Genomic DNA, 21,404 nt, shown 5'->3' with positions numbered 1-21,404 from the left:
TTCAAACTCATTTTCTTGTAAATTCTGGGGTGAAAAAAAATAAGCTTATTCTGGAAAACATATGTATTTATTAATTCTTCCTGCTATTCTGTCATATTAACTTTCTACTACAAACTCAGTAGTTGTTGCATCATAACAAATGTACCATTGTTCTTACCTTCTCAGAATTAGAAACTTTAGCACAAGGACTTCTGTGAATTCAACTTTGTATTATGGTGTTAACACTGTGCTGATAGGTAGTGGAAACTCAATACATTTTAAATTCAAAAATATCCTGTGATATGGAGATGTTTCTTTTATTGGCAATTATGCATTATTGAAATGTGAATTTTTGTATTTAAACACTTAATTTTTTACTATTTATTTGTATAAAGGGAAGAAATTTCATGTATCTAAGAATGTCAGTTTCACTCATATACATTATAGTTTTTGTACTCTGTATGTTAGTTACTACAAATCAGGAAAATATATATTAGTCTTTTTGCGACTGGCTTGTTTCACTAAGCATAATGATCTCCATTTGCATCCATTTTGTTTTGAAATACAGTATTCCATTCTTTTTTATGGCTGAGTAGTATTCCACAGTTATGTATACCACAATTCTTTATTCAGTCATCAGTTGGTGGACATCTGGGCTGATTCCATGTCTTAGCTATTTTGAGTTGAGTTGCTATGAACATTGGGGTACAGATGAGTCTCTCATATGCTGATTTCATTTCCCCTGGGTAGATTCCCTGGAATAGAATGTCTGTTATATGGTAGACCAGTTTTCAGGTTTCTGAGGAATATTCATACTGTCTTCCATCATGGCTATACTACGTTACATTCCACCCCCAGTGTATTAGGGTATGTTATTCCCTCCATCCTCACCAACGTTTGCTGTTTCTTGATTTTTGGTTGATAGCCATTCTAAACAGGGTGAGGTAAAACCAATAGTTTGTATTTCCATTTCCCTGGTAGTTAGTGATCCAGAGGATCTTTCCATATGCCTATAGGCCATTTATATTGCATCCTGAAGTCCTGTCTTTTGCAACAAAATGAATTCAAACTGGAAACCATTAGGCTTAATAAAATAAGCCAGGCTTGAAAAGATAAATGTCATATGTTTTCTCTGATATGTGTTAGTTAATAAATAATACCAAAAAATGTATAGGTATGAAATGGTCATTTTGGGATGTGATTATATTATTAAGGCCTCGTTTATATGCCTGTGGAACTGTGATCTTCCTACTTTGTACTTGTTGGATATTATGACTAGTGGTGAATTAAGCCTGTGATACAGAGTGCATTAAAATTATGACTTTGCAAAAACTGATGAATGGAGGAAGGGAGGGGCGTTGTGGTGTAGCAAGGGAGTGAGGGCAGTGTGGCTGTCTTCTTGAAACGGCATGGAATGCATAAAATCTAGTCTTTTATATTAATGAACATTTTATAAAAAAGAAAGAAAAATGCCTGTTCATATTTTAAGCCCAATTCTTAACTCAATTGCTTGTTTTGTTGGTGTTGACTTACTTGGGATCTCTATATATCTCTATCAATCATTTATGAGGTGTATAATATGCAAATATTTTCTCCCATTATGTCCCATTATAACTTTATTGAAAGTTTTCCTTGTTGTACAAGCTAAGAACTTCTTAGCTTGATGTAACCCCATTTGTTTATTTTTGCCTTTATTGCCTATGCTGCTAAGGTCTTATCCAAGAAATCTTTGCCTATACCAGTGTATGTCACTGTTTACCCTATGTTTTCTTCTAGTAATTTGATGGTTTCAGATATTAGAATGAGATGCCTGATTCATTTTGAGTTGAATTTTGTATAGGGTATAAAGTGGAGATCTTGTTTTCACAACACCATTTGTTGAAGAGACTGTCCTTTCTCCATGGAGTAATTCTAGCTAGTTTGTCAAATATTGGTTGGTTGTAGATTTGTGGATTAATTTCTGCATTTTCTAGTCTTTTCCATTGTTCAACATGTCTATTCTTAGGCAAGTACCAAGCTATTTTGATTATAATTGTGCTGTAAAATGTATTGAAATCTGGTATTCTCATGCCTCAGGTTTTATTTTTATTGTTTAGTATTGCTTTAGGCATTTGGGTTGTTTTGTGATTCCATGTGACTTTAGGATATTTTTTTCCAGCTCTGAGAAGTAGTCTTTGGTATTTTGATTGGGATCACATTACATCTGTAAATTGTTTGGGGTAATATGGATATTTTGATGATATTAATTATTTCCATCCATGAACATGGCAGATCTTTCCATTCCTTTGTCTTATATTTCTTTCTATAATGTTTCATAATTATCAATGTTGAGATCTTTCATATCCTTGGTAAATTTTATATAAACATATTTAAATTGTTTTGTAGCTATTATAGTAGGACTGATCTTACAAGTCCTTTCTTTGCCCTGGCATTGTTTGTGTATACAAAGGTTATTGATTTTTGTGTGTTGATTTAACATCCTGCTACTTTGCCAAACTCCCTATGAGTCTGAATAATGCCTTAGTGGATTCTTTTGGTTTCCCTATGCAGAGGATACCATCTGTATACTGGGATAATTTGGCTTCCTACTTTCCCATTTGTATCCATTTGATTTTTTTTTTTTTTGTATAATAGCTCTAGCTAAAATTTCTAGGACTATACTGAATAGCAATAGTGAAAGTGGGAATCCTTGTCTGGATCCAGATCATATGGAAATGCTTCCAACTTTTCCCCATCCAGTATGATGTTGGCTGTGGGTTTAGCATATATTGATTGTGTTGAGGAATGTTCCTTCTGTACCCAATTTGCTTAAGGTGTTTGTATTGAAAATATTTTGTTTTATGAAATGCTTTCTCTGCATCTTTTGGTTTTTTGATGTTTTCTATCCTTCAGTGTGTTAATGTGAGATATTACAGTAGTCAGTTTGCATATATCTACCAATCCCTCCATACTAGTGATAGTTCCCACTTGGTTTGTATGAATGATCTTTCTAATGTGTTATTGGATTTGATTAGCTAGTATTTTGTTGAGAACTTTTACATCTATGTTCATCAGGGATGTCTGGATAGTTGCATTCCTTTTTAAATTATTTAAGGTAAACAAATTTCATGTAATTCTTATATACAGATTTAGCAAAATAGTGATATTTCCCATCCTAACGTTCCTCCCGCCCACACTCCCACTTTTCCTCATGCTTACTTATTTCCTCTCTTAATTTTTACAATGATCTATTTTCAGTTCACTTTTTAAGATTTACCATACACTAAGAGTTCAACAAATAGTAAGAATAAGAGTAAAATAAAGCACTGTTTCTCAATATTAGAGACAAGGGTTGCAAACAATCATTGAATGTCAAAATGTGAATTTCACTACCATATATTTTTAGTACTTTGTTAGTTACCACAGCTCGGGGAGAACATATGGAGTTTGCCTTTTGGGATGGGCTTATTTCATTAAGTATATTGGTTTGCAGTTGCATCCATTTTGTTGCAAAAGATAGGATTTCATTTATTGGTGGGAGTGCTGAGTAATACATATACACACACACACACACACACATATACATATATATGTCTGTGTGTGTGTATCTCAATTTCTTTGTCCAGTCACCAGTTTATAGTTGATAGACGTATGGATTGATTCCATATCTTAGCTACTGCAAATTGAGCTGCAATAAACATGAGGGTACTGATAATTCTTTAATATGCTAATTTCATTTCCTTTGGAAAAATTCCCAGAAGTGGGATTGCTGGATCATAAGGTAGGTCTATATTCAGATTTCTGAGGTATCTCCATACTGTTTTCCACAATGGCTGGATTGGTTTACATCTCACCAACAATGGATTAGGGTACCTTTTTTTCCCACACTCTTGCCAGAATTTGCTGTTGGTTGACTTCTATGTGACAGCCATTATAACTGGAGTAAGGTGCAACATCATTGTTGTTTCGATATACATTTCCCCAATGGCTAGTGACCCTAAGCATTTTTTCATGTGTCTCTTGACCATTTAAATTGCCTGTTTTGAAAAATGCCTCTTTACCCCATTTCTGAAGTGGATTCTTTGTTTCTTGAGCTCTTTATAGATTCTGTGTATTAATCCTTTATCAATTACATAGGATGCAGATGTTTTCTCCCACTCATCAGTTGCCTCTTCACTTTGCTGAGTGTTTTTTGCAGTTCAGGAGCTGCTCAGCTTGATGTAACCCCATGTGTCTGTTTTGGCTTTGATTGCCTATGCTTCTGAAGTCTTTTCCAAGAAATCTTTGCCTATGCCAATGTCTTGCAGAGCTTCCTAATGTTCTCCTCTAGTAATTTGATGTTATCAGGTCATAGATTTAGACCCTTGATCCATTTAGAGTTGATTATTGTCTAAGATGTTAGGTAGGTGTCTAGTTTCATACTTCAGCATGTAAAGATCCAAATTTCCCAACATAATTTTTGCAAGAGTCTGTCTTTTCTCCAGAAATTGATCTTTGCTCTTTCATGGTACTGACTGTTTGTTTCTGTCTGAAGCACATCCTTAAGTATCATTTGCAAGACTGAATGAGTGATGACAAATTATTTCAATTTCTGTTTTGTTTGAAAAGTCTTTTTTTATTGCCTTTTATAAGTGACAACTTTGCTTGTTACAGTCTTCTGGGTTGAGAGAGTATTTTATTTTTTAGGATTTGGACTTGGACTTTGTTTCTCCATTCTCCCCTAGCCTGTATGTTTTCTAATTAGAAACCAGCTGCCAATTTAATTGCAGATTTTCTGAACCTGACATTACTCTTGTGTATATTTTAGGATCTTTTCTTTATGCTTTTTTTTTTGAAAGTTTAACTATAATGTATCATGGTGAAGATCTTTTCTGATAATGTCTGTTAGGAGTTCTGTGTGCTTCTTGTACTTCATTGTCCCTATCTTTCCCCCAAATTATGGATGTTTTCTGTTATTATCTTACTGAATAGGTCTTCTAATCCATTATCTCTTTCCACACCTTTAAGAACTCAAAATACATATATTTTTGGTCATTTGATAGTATCCCGTAAATCTTGATCACTATTCTCTGTTTCTCTTTCCTCCTCCTCCTCCTCCTCTTTCTCCTTCTCCTTCTCATTTTCACTCTTCCTTCTCATTCTCCTTCTTCTCCTTCTTCTTTCTTCTTCTTCTAGACTGAGATATTTCCAAATGGTTGTCATCTAGCTTGGATATACTTTCTAGACCCCTCTCTGCCAATGTGAACAAGCTGCCCAGATGGGGCCCACAGATGCTTGCACCCCCCACCCTGTAGGTGCATGAATCTCACAAAGGATCTGCGTGCTCCTCGCCATGCGTGAAGAAGAACCCTTTGCAGTGACCCCCATCAGGCATTCAGGGAACTTCCTGAGTCTCTGAAGCCAGACACAGTGATTGCCCAAAAATCCAGCCACATTGCATCTCATGTCTCACAGTTACAGAATCCCCACAGTCACAGGACTCAGGGCTTCTGCAGTCGTAGAGAGCAGGGGGATCATTCTGGAGAGAGCCATGGCATTCACAGAGCCCTGTGCCTGTCCAATAGGATTTGGTCAGTGTTTTGCCTTGGCAAGTTGAGTCCACGTGGAGGGAGGGGAGTGCTTTACATGCCTATGTGGGTGCCCCACCCCACTACCAACCTCCAAGACCAGACTCAAACTCAGTGGGGACCATGGATCTATTCCTCTGATAAAATCCCCCAGTCAAGCTCAGGCTGCAACAGTCTCTAGTTGCTGTATTAGTATGGTGCTTCCTCCATGCTAGCTGCCTACCTTCTTGGTATTGGGTGGATACCCTGCCCCTACTAGCATTTGAGGCTGGACTCAAAGTCAGTGGGGACCATGAGGTGTTCCCTCAGGCCACATCAGCAGTGGCATGGGCTCCTGTAGGTTCCGCTCACCTCGCTCCAAGAAGATGGAAATGCCTCCAGCCACCAGCTGCAGCAATGGCTGGCGGTGTCCCACTTGCTTCTGCATGATCGCACCAGCCTTACTGCTCCATGGCATCTCTCTTCTTTCTACAGAATTTCCACTGCAGTTCTGCAACTGTCTCCTGGGTGTGCAGTTCCTCTCCTTTTTTCCTGTTATTTTCCTGTGGTCAAAATCCCCATCTTTTCCCTATTCAGCCATCTTGGATCTCCCTCTATTTAAAATTGTGCTAAAGATTTTATTTTCATAGTGTTGCCACATGCAAGATTATCAATATGGTGATATTTATTAACCATCAATCATTTATGCCAAGCGCAGCTCAACAATTATTAGATTCAATTTCTTTAATAATAGTTTTCACTAAACATATTGATTTTTGCTACAGTTTCTATTTAATCTGCCATCACAGGCAGTGAGGTAAACAAAAAAATGAAGGAAACACCTATGTGATTGCTGTTTAATCTTTACATATTCCAGAAGTATTGATTTAGCTTTCATACTTTCTCATGCACTCAGGTAAATCCTGAAGCATTTTACCTTTAAGAAATAGCAACCCAGGTTTAAAAAAAAACTCACATACTGAAAGAGTAAAAAAACAACAGAAAAAAAAACAATAAAGTTACGTTTAATAATGCAATATTAAAAAGATTTTGATGGCCAGCACTGTGGTGTAGTGGGTAAAGCTGCTGCCTGTATGTGAGTGCCAGTTTGAGTCCTGGCTGCTCCAATCTCTAATCCAGCTCTCTGCTTCACATTGTGGTTATTTGGGGAGTGAACCAGTGGATGGAAGAGATTCTCTCTCTGCTTCTGCCTCTCTATAAATCTGCCTTTCAGATAAATAAATAAACCTAAAAGGAAAAAAAAAGTTTTCTAAAAAATATGTTCCATTAGAGAAAAAAATGAGAAGCCAAATTTAAGTATTATAGGCCATAGAAAAATTCTTTTTTTTTAAAAAAAAAGATTTTATTTATGCATTTGAGAAGTAGAGTTACAGAAAGTGAGGGGTAGAGACAGAGAGAAAGGTTTTCCAGCCACTGGTTCACTCCCCAAACAACCGCAATGGCCAGAGTTAGGGCAGTTGGAAGCCAAGAGCCAGGAGCTTCTTCCTGGTCTCTCCCGCAGGTACAGGGGCCCAAGTGCCTGGGCCATCTTCTACTGCTTTCCCAGGCCATAGCAGAGAGCTGGATCAGAAGAGGAGCAGCTGGGACTAGAACCAGTGCCCATATGGGATGCTGGTGCTGCAGGCAGAGACTTAACCTACTGTACCACAGCACCTGCCCAATATGTAACGCTTCTGTGAATACTCTTGCAGTTCAGATGTCAGCCCCATGGAATGGTAGATTGGTATTCAGAAAAGGAGCAGTAGTCTTGAGAGAGAATGGTGCATTCTGTGATGTTCATGTCCGTCGTTGTACCTAAGAGTAAGGAATAATAGTGAATCAAGAAAGGGTGTGACTATGAGAAATAAAACTGCATTTGATCACTGAGCTGTATGTTTCTAATATACAACACAATTATAGAGTTTAATGAATGCTACATTTATTAAATGTTTCAAACATTGTAACTTATAATTTTAAAATTAACTCATTTGTTTCTCAAAAAACTATGTAAACCAACTTGTCTATGACCACAAATAAGATGGTATCTAAATTGATTTTTGCAATATTTAATGATGATAAAGTAACCACAACATAAACTTTCTGTGTTAACTATTTTTATTACTAAAGAGATTCATAATAGGGTGTTACCATCATCAGCATCTGCCTTCAGAACTCTTACCATCTTGTAAAACATAAACTTTATAACTATTTAACAGTAAGTTCCTGTTCCACCTCCCTCCTAACTTTTGACAATCACTATTCTACTGACTATGATTTTGACTATTCCTATCATACTCTATAGGTGAAATCATACATTACTCATCTTTTATGACTCACTTCTTTCACTTAGCAAGATGTCCTTAAGGTTCATCCCTGTTTTAGCATATGTAAAAAGTGTATCTTCTTGCTGTATTGGGATTTCAATTAATTCATAATGTTATTTTTGTCTTTTATAAACCTTTTAAAAATTAAAGTGTGCTTTCTCTATTATTAATATAGCCATTCTGATCTTTTTTAGTTACCATTTGTGTGGAATCTCTTTTTCCATCCTTTCACTTTCAATTTGTCATTCTAAAGTGAATCTCCAAAAGAAATCATATAATTATCATTATTGTATGCATTGTGTCAATCTTAGTTTCTTGATTGGACAGTTTAATTGAAGTGACCTAAGTTTATATTGATATGGTTAAGAGATACAATCAATGCTCAGGTATGCAAGTAAAAAACTTAAGTAGATAATTTTTGTACATTAGTATTATAATATACTTATAATGACCAACATTGTATACTTTGAATTTTCTGAAAAGGTATGTCTTAACTGGTACTACCACAAAATAAAAAAAGATAGCTATGTGAGGTAACGGATATGTTAATTAACTAGACTATTATAATCATTTCACAATGTAGACATCTATAAAATTGTCAAACTGCCTATTGTAAATGCACACAAATTTGAGTTTTCAACTATATTTAAGTAGAATTAGAAAAAATATTGATAAGGAGGGGCTTACTGTTTGCATCTTGCTGTTTGTTTCTACGTACAACATAGTCTTTTTTGTTCAGCATTTCTTATATTGCCTTCTGTGTTTAGTTAATTTTTGTACTAAAGATATTAAATTCCTTTCTAATTTAATTTTGCATAAATTTGGTAGATATTTTCTTTATGATAATCATGGATATTACATGTAACAACGTGAAGACAAGCCACTCTAATTGAATATTTACCAGGTAAATTTCAATAACATATAAAAATGCTCCTGAAACAGCTCTGTTCACACCTTTTGTTTGCTGATTTCATAAAAATATTTTAGTCATTGAGAGCCACAAGACATGAACTAATAATTAATTTAATTCACTATTCTCTTAATATTTTAAAATATAGAGTTCCAAATTAAAAGTAAGCTATTGCCAAGTAGAGAAGACCTGAGAGAGCACATTATCGCAAAGCCTGCCCTGTAAAATTTGTTCATAAGAGTCTTGAAGTGAAATGAAAGAATTCCAAGTGGTAACCAAAAATCATATGAAGAACTAAAGATCTCAATAAAGGTAAATGAAAGGTTAGCTGTCAAACTGAGTGTCTTGGGGCGGGCATTACAGCATAGAATGTTAGACCTCCACTTGAATCGCCAACATCCTGTATGGGCAACAGTTCGAGTCCTGGCTGCTCTACTTCTGATCTTGCACCCAAATAATGTGCCTGGGGAAACAGCACAAGATGTCCCAAGTTCTTGGGCCCCTGAACCCAAATGTCAAACCTGGATGAAGCTCTTGGCTCCTGGATTTGGCCTGGCCCAGCCCTCACGTTGCAACTATTTGGGAAAGAAACAGCAGGTGAAAGATCTCAATTTCTCTCTCTCTCTCTCTCTCTCTCTCTCTCTCTCTCTCTCTCTCTTTCTCTTTCTCTCTTTGTACTTCTGCCTTTCAAATAAATAAATATCTTTTTAAAAAAAAATGTGAATATCACTGTAACGATATAATGTGATTCTATTTTGGTTTCTGTGTGATTTAGGAGACACAGATTAAGGATTATAATCTAACAGCTAAAAATGATAATTTGACTTCCTCCTTTCCTCTCTGTATGTGACTTTTTGAAGATTTATTAATTTATTTGAAAGGCAGAGTTACAGAGAGAGAGACATGAGTGGGCACTCATATGAGATGATGCCACTGTAGACTAGGGCTTTAACCCACTGAGCCACAGCATTGGCCCTCTTTTTATTATCATTATTTCTTTATATTGCCCGATAGCTCTGCCTAAAACTTCCTTTACTATATTGAATAAGAGATGTGAGAGTGGATTACTCTGTGTGTTTTGAGGTCTTAGTTTAAATACTGCCTATTTAATTAACATTAACTTTTTTTAAGATTTATTTTTATTTATTTGAAAGACAGAGTTACAGAGAGAGGTAGACACAGAGAGAGAGAGAGAGGTCTTCCATCCACTGGTGCACTGCCCAGATGGCTGCAACAGCCAGAGATGAGCCGGTCCGAAGCCAGGAGTCAAGAGCCTCCTCCTGGTCTCCCACGTGGATGCAGGGGCCCAAGCACCTGGGCCATCCTCTACCACTTTCCCAGGCCATAGCAGAGAGCTGGATCAGAAGAGGAGCAGCTGGAACTAGAACCGGTGACCTTATGGGTTGCCAATGCTTTAGGCCAGGGCTTTAACCTGCTGCGCCAAAGCGCTGGTCCCAACGTTAACTTTTATCTCCATATAATCTTGCTTTCTTACTGAGAAAATATGGAATATCCACTGAAATATGAGTTGGAAAACCAAGCTGGAGATGGAATCATATACGATAGTCCCATAAGCCACTTATAAAGTAGGCAGGCCCGGCGCTGTGAGTTAAAGCCCCAGCCTGCAGCGCTAGCATCACATATGGGCACTGGTTCGGGTCCCGACTGCTCCTCTTTTTTTTTTTTTTTTTTTTGACAGGCAGAGTGGACAGTGAGAGAGAGAGAGACAGAGAGAAAGGTCTTCCTTTTGCCGTTGGTTCACCCTCCAATGGCCGCTGCGGTAGGCGCGCTGCGGCCGGCGCACCGCGCTGATCCAATGGCAGGAGCCAGGTGCTTCTCCTGGTCTCCCATGCGGGTGCAGGGCCCAAGCACTTGGGCCATCCTCCACTGCCTTCCCGGGCCACAGCAGAGAGCTGGCCTGGAAGAGGGGCAACCGGGACAGAATCTGGCGCCCCGACCAGGACTAGAACCCGGTGTGCCGGCACCGCAAGGCGGAGTTTTAGCCTAGTGAGCCGCGGCGCCGGTCTTGCTCCTCTTTTGATCCAGCTCTCTGCTATAGCCTGGGAAAGCATTGGAAGATGGCCCAAGTCGTTGGACCCATGTGCCCCCATGGGAGACCCGGAAGAAGCTCCTGGCTCCTGGCTTCGGATCAGCTCAGCTCTGGCTGTTGTGGCCACCTGGGGAGTGAACCAGCAGATGGAAGACCTCTCTCTCTCTCTGTCTGGCTCTATGTCTTTCTGTAACTCTGTCATTCCTATGAATAAAATAATTCTTTAAACAAAAAGTAGGAGAAATTACTTGGGCTGAAACTTATTCTGTACAGCCACGGACTTCTGCTGCAAGAATGTATCCTAAAAGTCAGGATTGCCGGGTTTCAAACCAACTTGGATTTAACTACTGATTCACTGATGCCATTCTTCCTTCTCCCCTTCCTCTTCCCTTTCCTCCCTCCCTCCCACTCTCTCTCTCTCTCTCTCTCTCTTTCTCTCTCTCTTTTCATTTTATTTGAAAGGCAGAGAGACAGAGAGAAAACCAGAGAAAGCTATCTCATCTGCTGACTCACTCCCCACATGCCCACAATACCTAGGCTGGGCCAGGCAGAAGCAAGGAGCCCAGAACTCCATCTGAGTTTCCCATATGGGTACAGGGACTCAGACAACTGAGCCATCATCTTCTGACTCATAGAGTCACAACACCAAGAAACTTCATCTAGAATTGAACTAAGCCCTTCAAAATGAGATCTGGCCATCAGAAATCACAATTTAAGCCACTGTACCAGACACCAATTCCAGTATCATTTATTTGGAGAAAATATTTGCAAACTATACGTTTGATAAAAGATTAATATCCAGAATATATAAGGATCTCAAGAAATTCAACAATAACAAAACCGACAATCCAGCTAAGAAATGGGCTAAATATATGAATATGCATATTTCAAAAGAGGAAATACAAATGGCCAACATAGACATGAAAAGATGCTCAGGGTCACTAACTCTCAGGGAATTTCACCTCACCCTAGTTAGAAGGGCTCTCATTCAAAAATCGAAAAATAACAAAGTCTGAGGAGGATGTGAGGAAACAGTGCCCTAATCCACTGTTGGCGGGAATGTCAACTAGGGCACCCACTGTGGAAGACAGTGTGGAAATTGCTCAGCAATCTGAAAAAGACCCACCATGTGACCCAGCCATTCCACTCTTAGGAATTTACCCAAACAAAATGCAGTCAGAGTATGAAAGAGTTATTAGTATCCCTATGTTTATAACAGCTCAATTCATAATAGCTAAGACATGAACTCAACCTAGAGACTGTGATAATATACATGATGGAATACTACTCAGCCTTAAAAAAGAAAGAAATCCTGTCTTTCACAACAAAATAGTTGCAACTGGAGGCCATTATGCTTAGTGAAATTAGCCAGTCCCCAAAAGACCAATATCATATGTTTGCCCTGATTTGTAGTAACTAATAAATGGAATACAAAAATGTAATGTATATGAATTCAATTGTCCTTTTGAGATTTTATCATTGTTTATAGCACTTTTATATAATTCTGATGAACAGTGGTTTTTCTACTTACTGCTTGTCTAATTCTTTATTTAGTGGAGGGTTAATCTTGTGATATAAAGTAAATTAGTTGTATGTCAGTGCAAAAATTAAAACAAAATGAGAAATGAAAGAAGCAAAAGGCTGGAAGCAAAGGGGGGAGGGAGGGTAGACTGTGGAGTGTCATTGTGTTCTTAAATCTGTATATATGAAATGCAAAAAAATTATTCCCTTTATATAAACTAAAAAACTAAAACAGAACAGAAAATTGTGTATAACTGCTTTTCCCTTTTGTGTAGCCCGGGGTTTAAACATAGACAATTGTTCTTTTGATGATCATCAAATACATGATTGATTGGAATAAAACTGTAAAACATTGCCTCGATTCTAGATATTGGTTCCTTTTATTGCGCATCCACTCAGCAGAATGCTGTGACTGGGCTGTCGTAGTACCTTGACACATGACATGAGCACATGCCAAATCAGGATCAAGGGAATAAGATTGGCAAGAGCAACCTGAAAGGAAATTAAAAATAATAAATTACTAATTAGGAATGGAGATTTCAGATTGAAATGCATTATAAAATCCCAACTTGAATTTCATTGGGATTTAATGTCTCCCTTAATAGTCTGAAATGATTTCAAATGCCTTCTTGGCATCTCTCTACACATTAAAACTATGAGTACTGTCATCCGTCTTTAGTTAATCTTAGTAATTATGCTCTGTTATATTTTATACTTTTACATTAATTTTTTCTTTACATATACATTTTAAGAAGGAGTTGTCATTTTTGTGTTTCCTTTAAGCAGTTTTTATCATTGCTGTCATATTTCTGTTTGGAGTATGACATCATCGCTTATAAACATTGCTCATCAAGACTCCATTCATATTCCAAGGTCCAAATTCTTTTGATTTCTTACAGTTTCCCCAAATTAACGTATTCTTCATACCTTAATATACAGAGATGATACATTTTCAAATCGAGTCTTTAAAATAAAGTATATGGAGACAGGAATTAATATTTTTGAGTGCTGCTCACATGACAGATACAACACTAATGTATTATATTAATTTATCATGTTCAAACATGATAAAAAGGGAAGGCATTTTGGTGTAGCAATTTAAGCCACACATGGGAAATTTGCATTCCATGTCAGTGTGCCTAGGTTCAAGTCCTACGTCTGAGTGGGCCCCGTTTTTTTTTTTTTTTTTTTTTTAATTTTTTGCCAGGCAGAGTTAGACAGTGAGAGACAGAGAGACAGAGAGAAAGGTCTTCCTTCCGTTGGTTCACTCCCTTAATGGCTGCCACAGCCAGCATGCTGCACCGATCCGAATCCAGGAGCCAGGTGCTTCCTCCTGGTCTCCCGTGCGGGCACAGGGACCCAAGCACCTGGGCCATCCTCCGCTGCCCTCCGGGCCACAGCAGAGAGCTGGACTGGAAGAGGAGCAACCAGGACTAGTACTCGGCGCCCTGACCGGGACTAGAACCCAGGGTGCTGGCACCACAAGCAGAGGATTAGCCTAGTGAGCCACTGCGCTGGCCAGGACACAGTTTTCAAATATGCGTATCCTCAGATGCAACAGATGATGGTCTGGGTACTTAGGTCCTTGTCATCTATGTAGGAGTCCGGATGGACGTTCTGGCTCCTGGTTTTGGCCTGACCTAATCCCCAACAGTTGCAGGCATTTGGAGAGTGAATAAGAGAACGCATGATTTTCTCCATCTCTGTCTCTGTCTCTTTTTCTGTGTGTCTCTTACTTTCAAATAAGTAAAAATAAATATTAATATTTAAAAATGATAAAAATATAAGAAGTCATGCTTCTGCCCCAAATTACGTATAAGAAAACTGAAGCTAAATCTGAATCATAGTCATCAAACAGGAGCTAAAAATAAATGAAAATTAAAAGCTATATTTGTGCATTCCAAAGTCATACAACTTTGTGTGATGTTGCTATTCATGTCTCATTCTTCTTTGAAATTATGTTTGAATTAAAGTAAGCTATTTTATGTTTTCCCACTATAAGGCTTTTCCAAAGTCTATACCTTGTGTGATAATAGCAATATGAAAGAAAATTCTTAGAAATTATTTTAGATATTGAATTATATAAATAATTAACATATAGACTATAGACTATTATATAATATATATAATATAACATATAGACTATTATATAATTAACATATAGACTATAGGGAGGCTTTTAGTTTAGTCAGTTTTCACTATAACACTCCAAAACTTTGCAATATACAAAGTTTTCATGTGGCAATTTCCTGTTTATATGCTGCTCAAACCTTAACAATAATAGCACAAAAGGACTTGGCCTCATCCTGTGTTGGGCTGATCTTTAGCGTCTGTGGACCTTGGGTGTGAGGTAACATTGCAGTTTGGTGGATAGGACTACTCACTGCATTCCTTCTCCAAGCTAAGGCATCAAAACACGGAGATAATAATTTTCTGCTTTGGGAAAGTAAAGGCACCTGTGTGCCAAGATACTGCATACGAATCTGGGGTTGGCACCGAGCAGACTAGCGCGCCTCTGCCAGAGTTCATAGCGCCACTACCAGGACCCCCAACACATTCCTGCACACATGGAAACACAGGAGCATTCTGGCGCTCTAGGCCACTGCTTCCAACTCTGCAGCCACTGTGGGCTGTTGGCAGCACTCCCACAGCCCTGGACCCTCTTCCAGGAACTGCAGCCAGGCCCCAGGTGTGGCCTGAGAGGAGCACCGCGAGACATCACTACTGTTCATTCAAGTGCTCTGGGAGGGCAGGGAGGCTACACTACAGCAGTCAACTGGGAATCAAATCATGTAGCCTACCACCTGACACCACAACACATGCCTTCAAGAAAAAAAAAAAAAATGACCATAAAATCACCCCCTTAACATTGCTAGAAATAGCTAATCTGACAGATGTGTAAATATCAGTACAGGGACACCAGCAGTATGAAAAAGCAATATGATACCAGCAAATAGATACAATTAAGTTGTAGTAACAGACTCCAAAGAAAAGGATGCTGATGTAATGACTGATAACAAATTCAAAAGGATGATTATAAAGATGCTCAAAGAGGTTCAAGAGAATATAGATTTCAAAAAAAAATCAGGAGAGCAAGTCTTGATATTAGAAATTCAGGAAGTAGAGATCTTTTAAAAAGAACCAGAATGAAATCACAGAAATGTAGAACTCAGTAAATCCAATAAAAAAACCACAGTGCATCTTTTTAAATATCTCAACAAGATGAAAATAACTAACTAACTAAATAACTAACTAACTAAATAACTAATGTAGTGAAGAATGAGTGCAGGCCTTGGGACACCACTAAACAATCAGATATTCGAGTTGTGGAGATTCCTGAGGGCATAGCAGAAATCATAACCTTAGAAAAACCTCTTAAATGATGTAATGTTTGAAAACTTCCCAAATATGTAGAAATATTTGGACATCCAAAAGACATGACCAGGGAAGAATCTCATAGTGCCATACTACAGTCAAATTCAAAATTACAGCACAAAGAGAAAATTCTACAAATTGCAAGAGAGAAGTTCCAGTTCATTTTTATAGAAACCTTTATATTTGCAGTATATTGTTCAATAGAAACTACAGGAGGGAATGGAATGATACATTCCAAATTCCAAAAAGAAAATAACTGACAACTAACAAGCAGAAGTGGACAGAATGTCACAACTGATACCACAGCTACGTAACGCTACAAATAACTATATGCCGACAAATTGAAAAACTTAGAAGAAATGAATATATTTCCTAAACTGCAATTGCACAATGATGATCTACAAACCATGAACTCACGAGTAAGGAATTGAATAACAAGTAAGGAAATTGAATCAGTAATCAAAAATCTCCCAATAAATGAAATTCCAAGACCAGATTCTTCACTGCTGAATTCTAAGAAACTTTGAAGTAATAGGTAACATTAATTCCAGGGCAGGCACTATGGCATAGCAGATAAAGTCACTGCCTGTGATGCTGCATCCCATATGTGTGCTGGTTCATACCCCTGCTGCTCCACTTCTGATACAGATCCCTAATAATGGTCTAGGAATGGCAGAAGATGGCCCAAGTGCTTGGGTCCCTGCCACCCACAAAGGAGATTTGCAGGAAGCTCCTGGCTCCTGGTTTCAGCCAGGTTCAGCCCTGACCGTTTTGACCATCTGGGTGGTGAACCAGCGGGTGGCAGATCTCTCTCTCTCTCACTCTTTCTCTCAGTAGCACCCGTGTCTCATTTTGGAGTGACTGGATTCAAGTTCTGGCTCCATTTTTGATTCCAGTTTTTGTTAACTGACACCCTGAAAGGTAACATATTACTTATTTTTGCATAAACATGCCTGACAAAATTACATGTCCTAAAGTTGTCAAAAATTGTTATTAAACCTGGTATGCAGGAAAATGGTCAGTTTGTTATTTTATGGTTGCATGCCATTGAAAAGAACTTTTTGAAGAATGGTGGTTCCATTAGAAGGATATTTTATTATGTTATCCCATTAGTGCAAAATACTGCATACTATAGACATAACAGAATATCTAGACCAGGAAGTGGAATATCTGACTCCAGTTGCAGCTTCTTGTAATGCCAGCCAAAGAGGACCACAAAATGTGTATATATAATTCATTGCAACATCTACTTCTTTGCTGTTTCCCAAAGTACTTCTGCATAGGATTTGGAACTAAAGTTTTATAAAGATTAGATATGTCTGTGTTCAATGATATCTACAGCACAGTGACTGGCTCATAAAAGCTCATTAAAATGCACAGGTAGATAAGAAGAGATAATACTTATCTTTAACTTGCAATAGTGCATTCTTTGTTATTCTAGAGGCCCAAATTACTATAAAGTTGTGGAAGACTTTTTTTTTTCCTACAACAGTGCAAGATTTGATATTTTTAGATGCAATCCTGTAAATTAATGAGCATACACAAAAAACTTAGGTTGAAGGCTGAAAGTTTTTGATGTGATATGGTTTAAAAAAAGACTTATTTCTGTAAGTTCACAGTTCTATTCACAACTGAAAATAACTTTTTTTTTAAAAAAAAGATTTAATTATTTACTAGAAAAGTTAGATTTACACTGAGAGAGAAGGAGAGACAGAGAGAGAGAGAGAGAGGGCTTCCTTCCGCTGGTTCACTTCCCAATTGGCCGCAATGGCTGGAGCTGCGCCGATCCGAAGCCAGGAGCCAAGAGCTTCTTCCAGGTCTCCCATGCGGGTGCAAGGACCCAAGGACTTTGGCCATCTTCTCCTGCTTTCCCAGGCCATAGCAGAGATCTGGATTGAAAGTGGAGCAGCTGGGACTTAAACCAGTGCCCATATAGGTTGCCAGCACTGCAGGTGGTGGCTTTACCCGTTACACCACAGCACCAGCCCCTGAAAATAACTTTTAAGAAATACTTACATACACATAATGAAATTTGAGAATCATCAAATTTTAAGAGTATATAGTTGTATATGTTCTAAAATTTTTCTGTCAATTATTATATCAGAAAATGTAATCCTCATCAAAATTCTAAGGACCTTCTTCACAGACTAGAAAAAAATATGGCCCTAAACAGCCAAAGCAATCTTAAACTATGAAAATAAAGTGGAGACATCACAATACCTGATTTCAGGATATACTGCACGGCTATTATAATTGAAACACCATGGTAATGGCATAAAAGCAGATATCCAGACCCGTGGAATAGAATAAGAGTATCAGAATTAAATCTGTGCATCTATACCCAACTAATCTTTGACAAAAATCCTAGAAGAAAATGCTGGAGAAAGAATAGTCTGTTCAACAAGCAGTATTGTGAGAATCAGGTTTTCACATGGGGATGTTTAAAGGAAAACACGTACCTTATACAAAGTGTAACTCAAGGCCGGCGCCGTGGCTCACTAGGCTAATCCTCCGCCTTGCGGCGCCAGCACACCAGGTTCTAGTCCCGGTCGGGGCACCGATCCTGTCCCGGTTGCCCCTCTTCCAGGCCAGCTCTCTGCTGTGGCCAGGGAGTGCAGTGGAGGATGGCCCAAGTGCTTGGGCCCTGCACCCGCATGGGAGACCAGGAGAAGCACCTGGCTCCTGCCATCGGATCAGTGCGGTGCGCTGGCCGCAGCGCGCCTACCGCGGCGGCCATTGGAGGGTGAACCAGCGGCAAAAAGGAAGACCTTTCTCTCTGTCTCTCTCTCACTGTCTACTCTGCCTGTCAAAAAAAAAAAAAAAAAACAAAGTGTAACTCAAAATCAATCAAGGATCTAAACTTAAGACCTGAAATTATATACTACAGGAACCATAAGGGAAACACCAAAATATTAGCCTAGGCAAAGACTTTTTTTTTTTTTTTTTTTTTTTTTTTGACAGGCAGAGTTAGACAGTGAGAGAGAGAGTCAGAGAGAAAGGTCTTCCTTCCGTTGGTTCACCCCCAAGTGGCCGCTATGGCCGGCGCGCTGTGCCTATCGGAAGCCAGAAGCCAGGTGCTTCTCCTGGTCTCCCATGCAGGTGCAAGGCCCAAGGACCTGGGCCATCTTCCACTGCCCTACTGGGCCACAGCAGAGAGCTGGACTGGAAGAGGAGCAACTGGGACAGAATCCGGTGCCCCAACCAGGACTAGAAACCTGGGGTGCCAATGCCACAGGCAGAGGATTAGCCTAGTGAGCCATGGCACTGGCCTAGGCAAAGACTTTTTGATTAAGAATCCCAAACATGAGGCAATAAAAGAAAAATAAGCAAATGGAATTGTATTAAACTAAGCTTTGGCACAGCAAAGGAAAAATTCAACACAATGAAGAGACAACTGGCAGAATGGGAGAAATACTGAAAACAGTGCATCTGAAAAGGTTAAAATCCATAGCATAAAATGAGCTTAAGAAAATCAACAAAAAACAATCCAGCTAAGAAATGGGCGAGGGATATGAAAGTGCATTTTTGTTTTAAGATTTTTTAAAATTTATACGAAAGGCAGAGTTATACAGGGAAAAGGAGGGAGGGATGAAAGAGTGAGAGAGAGCCTTCCATCCACTGGTTCACTGCCCAAATGACTACAATGGACAAGACTGAGCCAGGCCAAAGCCAGAAGTCAAGTGTCTCTTACGGGTCTTCCATGTGGGGGCAGTGGCCCGAGCACCTTGCACCATCTTCTGCTGCATTCCCAGGTGTGTTAGCAGGGACCTGGTTGGGAAGTGGAGCAGTCCTGTCTCAAACCAGACACATCTGGATACCAGCACCTCATGTGGCGGCTTAACCTGCTAAGTGACAACGCTGACCCTGTATATGCATTTTTGCAAAGAAGAAATACAAGGGCCTAACATATCCATGAGAAAAAAATGTTCAGGATCACTAGCTATCAGGTAAAAGGAAACCACAATGCAAATGAAAACCACAATAAGATAGCAGCTCACTCCTGTTCGAATGGCTATTGTCCAAAAATCAAATATAGCAAGTATTGGTGAGGTTATGGAGAAAGGGTACACTAATACAAATTAGTACAACAATTAGGGAAAAGAGTATGGAAATTCCTAAAAAAAAAAACTTATAAGTAGATCTACCATATGACGCAGTTATTCCAGTTCTGGGATTATATCCAAAAGAAACAAAATCATATGATAGAGATATTTTTACTCCCATGTTTATAACAGACCAATTCACAATAGAAAGATGAAATCAACCTGGATGTCTACCAACTGATAATTGAATAAAGAGCATGTGGTGTATATATCTAATGTAATAACTAATTGAAATAAGTTAGTCACAGAGAGACAAATATCAAATGTTTTCTCTTATTTGTCAGACTTGCAAATTAAATATCCTAAGAGCTTTTTCTTTAAATAAGGATTAATACTAAATTCTCCAATGGGTAAGCAAGTTCTGAGAGTTTTACTATGTCAAATATTTTGTATCCATTAAATTAAAGCACTCTCAGTAGAGGGCACAAGACTTCATGTGCAACTCTGTCCGTGAGTGTAGGTGCTAAATAATGAAAATGGTAGCCTGTTCAACAAAAATAATCAGATAATTCTAATGGACTTGAGGCACTGTAGCATGACAACAATCAATAATTCAGGTAAAACATCAATGTTTTTATTATTTTTTTCTTTTTAAGCTATTTGTAGCTGGATTAAAAGGAATGTTCTTGTAAAAGATGAACAGAAAACTAAGAGTAAAATATTACAAAAATTTCATAGTGGGCAGCATCACGGATAATACAACACTTGACTTAAAATTCTGAAAACTGGGTTATCTATTTAACAATATGAAAAATTATAACTGTTATTGATGTATACCAGTAATTATGTTTTCTAAAAAGCACATACTAAAATATTGAAAGTATAATTCTTACAAATCTAATAGCACATATATGTTGAAATAAAGCTTGAAATCAACAAATGTTTGTAAATATCAATAATTTAAAAAATAGTAAGAACAAAAAGTTCATCTTAAGTAATATTTTGTCTTTTATGTTGATACTCTGAGAATGAAATAATAATTGTGTTTCATTAATGTAAACTATAACTGGATATAATATGCCATAAATTTTTTAAAATTTCTATGGGTTCCTGATACAGCCCAAAGTACAATTCTGTGGGGGGGGGGGTGAATGTGTTTCTGTGTGTGCGTATTAGCATGATTTTTACTACCTCATTCTTTTGGAATGTTTGTAATTTCTGTGCAGTTTATCAGAAAATCAGAAATATGGTTAGGAATGAAATTGAGGCTTTCTGTTTCAGTATTCATAATTTTTAAAAAATATTGATTTATTTATTTGAAAGTCAGAGTTTCTCTTGGAGAGAGGCAGACTTAGAGAGAAGAGAGAGAGAGAGAGAGAGAGAGAGAGAGAGAGAGAGAGAGAGAGATCTTCCATCATCTAGTTTACTCCCTAGATGTTAGCCACCGTGGTGGGTAAGCCATCAGCAAGTAGGACCCTGGAACTCCACACAGTCTCCCAGGTTGGATGTAAGGGTTCAAGTACTGGGGCCATCTTTTGCTCCTTTCCCAGGTGCACCAATAGGGAGCTGTATTGGAAGCAGAGAAGTTGTGATTCCAACCGGCACTCAACACTGGCACCAAGTCATAGTATTTTGTTAAAGATTTTGTGACTATATCCATGAGAATTTTCTTAATAA

At 38.2% G+C, this 21,404-nt stretch overlaps 1 protein-coding gene across 1 annotated transcript in view; it reads left to right on the top strand.

Moving 5' to 3' along the window:
* FSTL5 (follistatin like 5) overlaps positions 1–21,404 on the top strand; it is an 873,635-nt gene that overhangs the window by 569,256 nt on the left and 282,975 nt on the right. The window lies entirely within an intron of this gene.

The sequence above is a fragment of the Lepus europaeus genome, chromosome 8, assembly GCF_033115175.1.
Source record: "Lepus europaeus isolate LE1 chromosome 8, mLepTim1.pri, whole genome shotgun sequence".
NCBI lineage: Eukaryota > Metazoa > Chordata > Mammalia > Lagomorpha > Leporidae > Lepus > Lepus europaeus.
The sequence above is the reverse complement of the archived record's forward strand: the minus strand, read 5'-3'. Positions and strand labels throughout refer to the sequence as shown.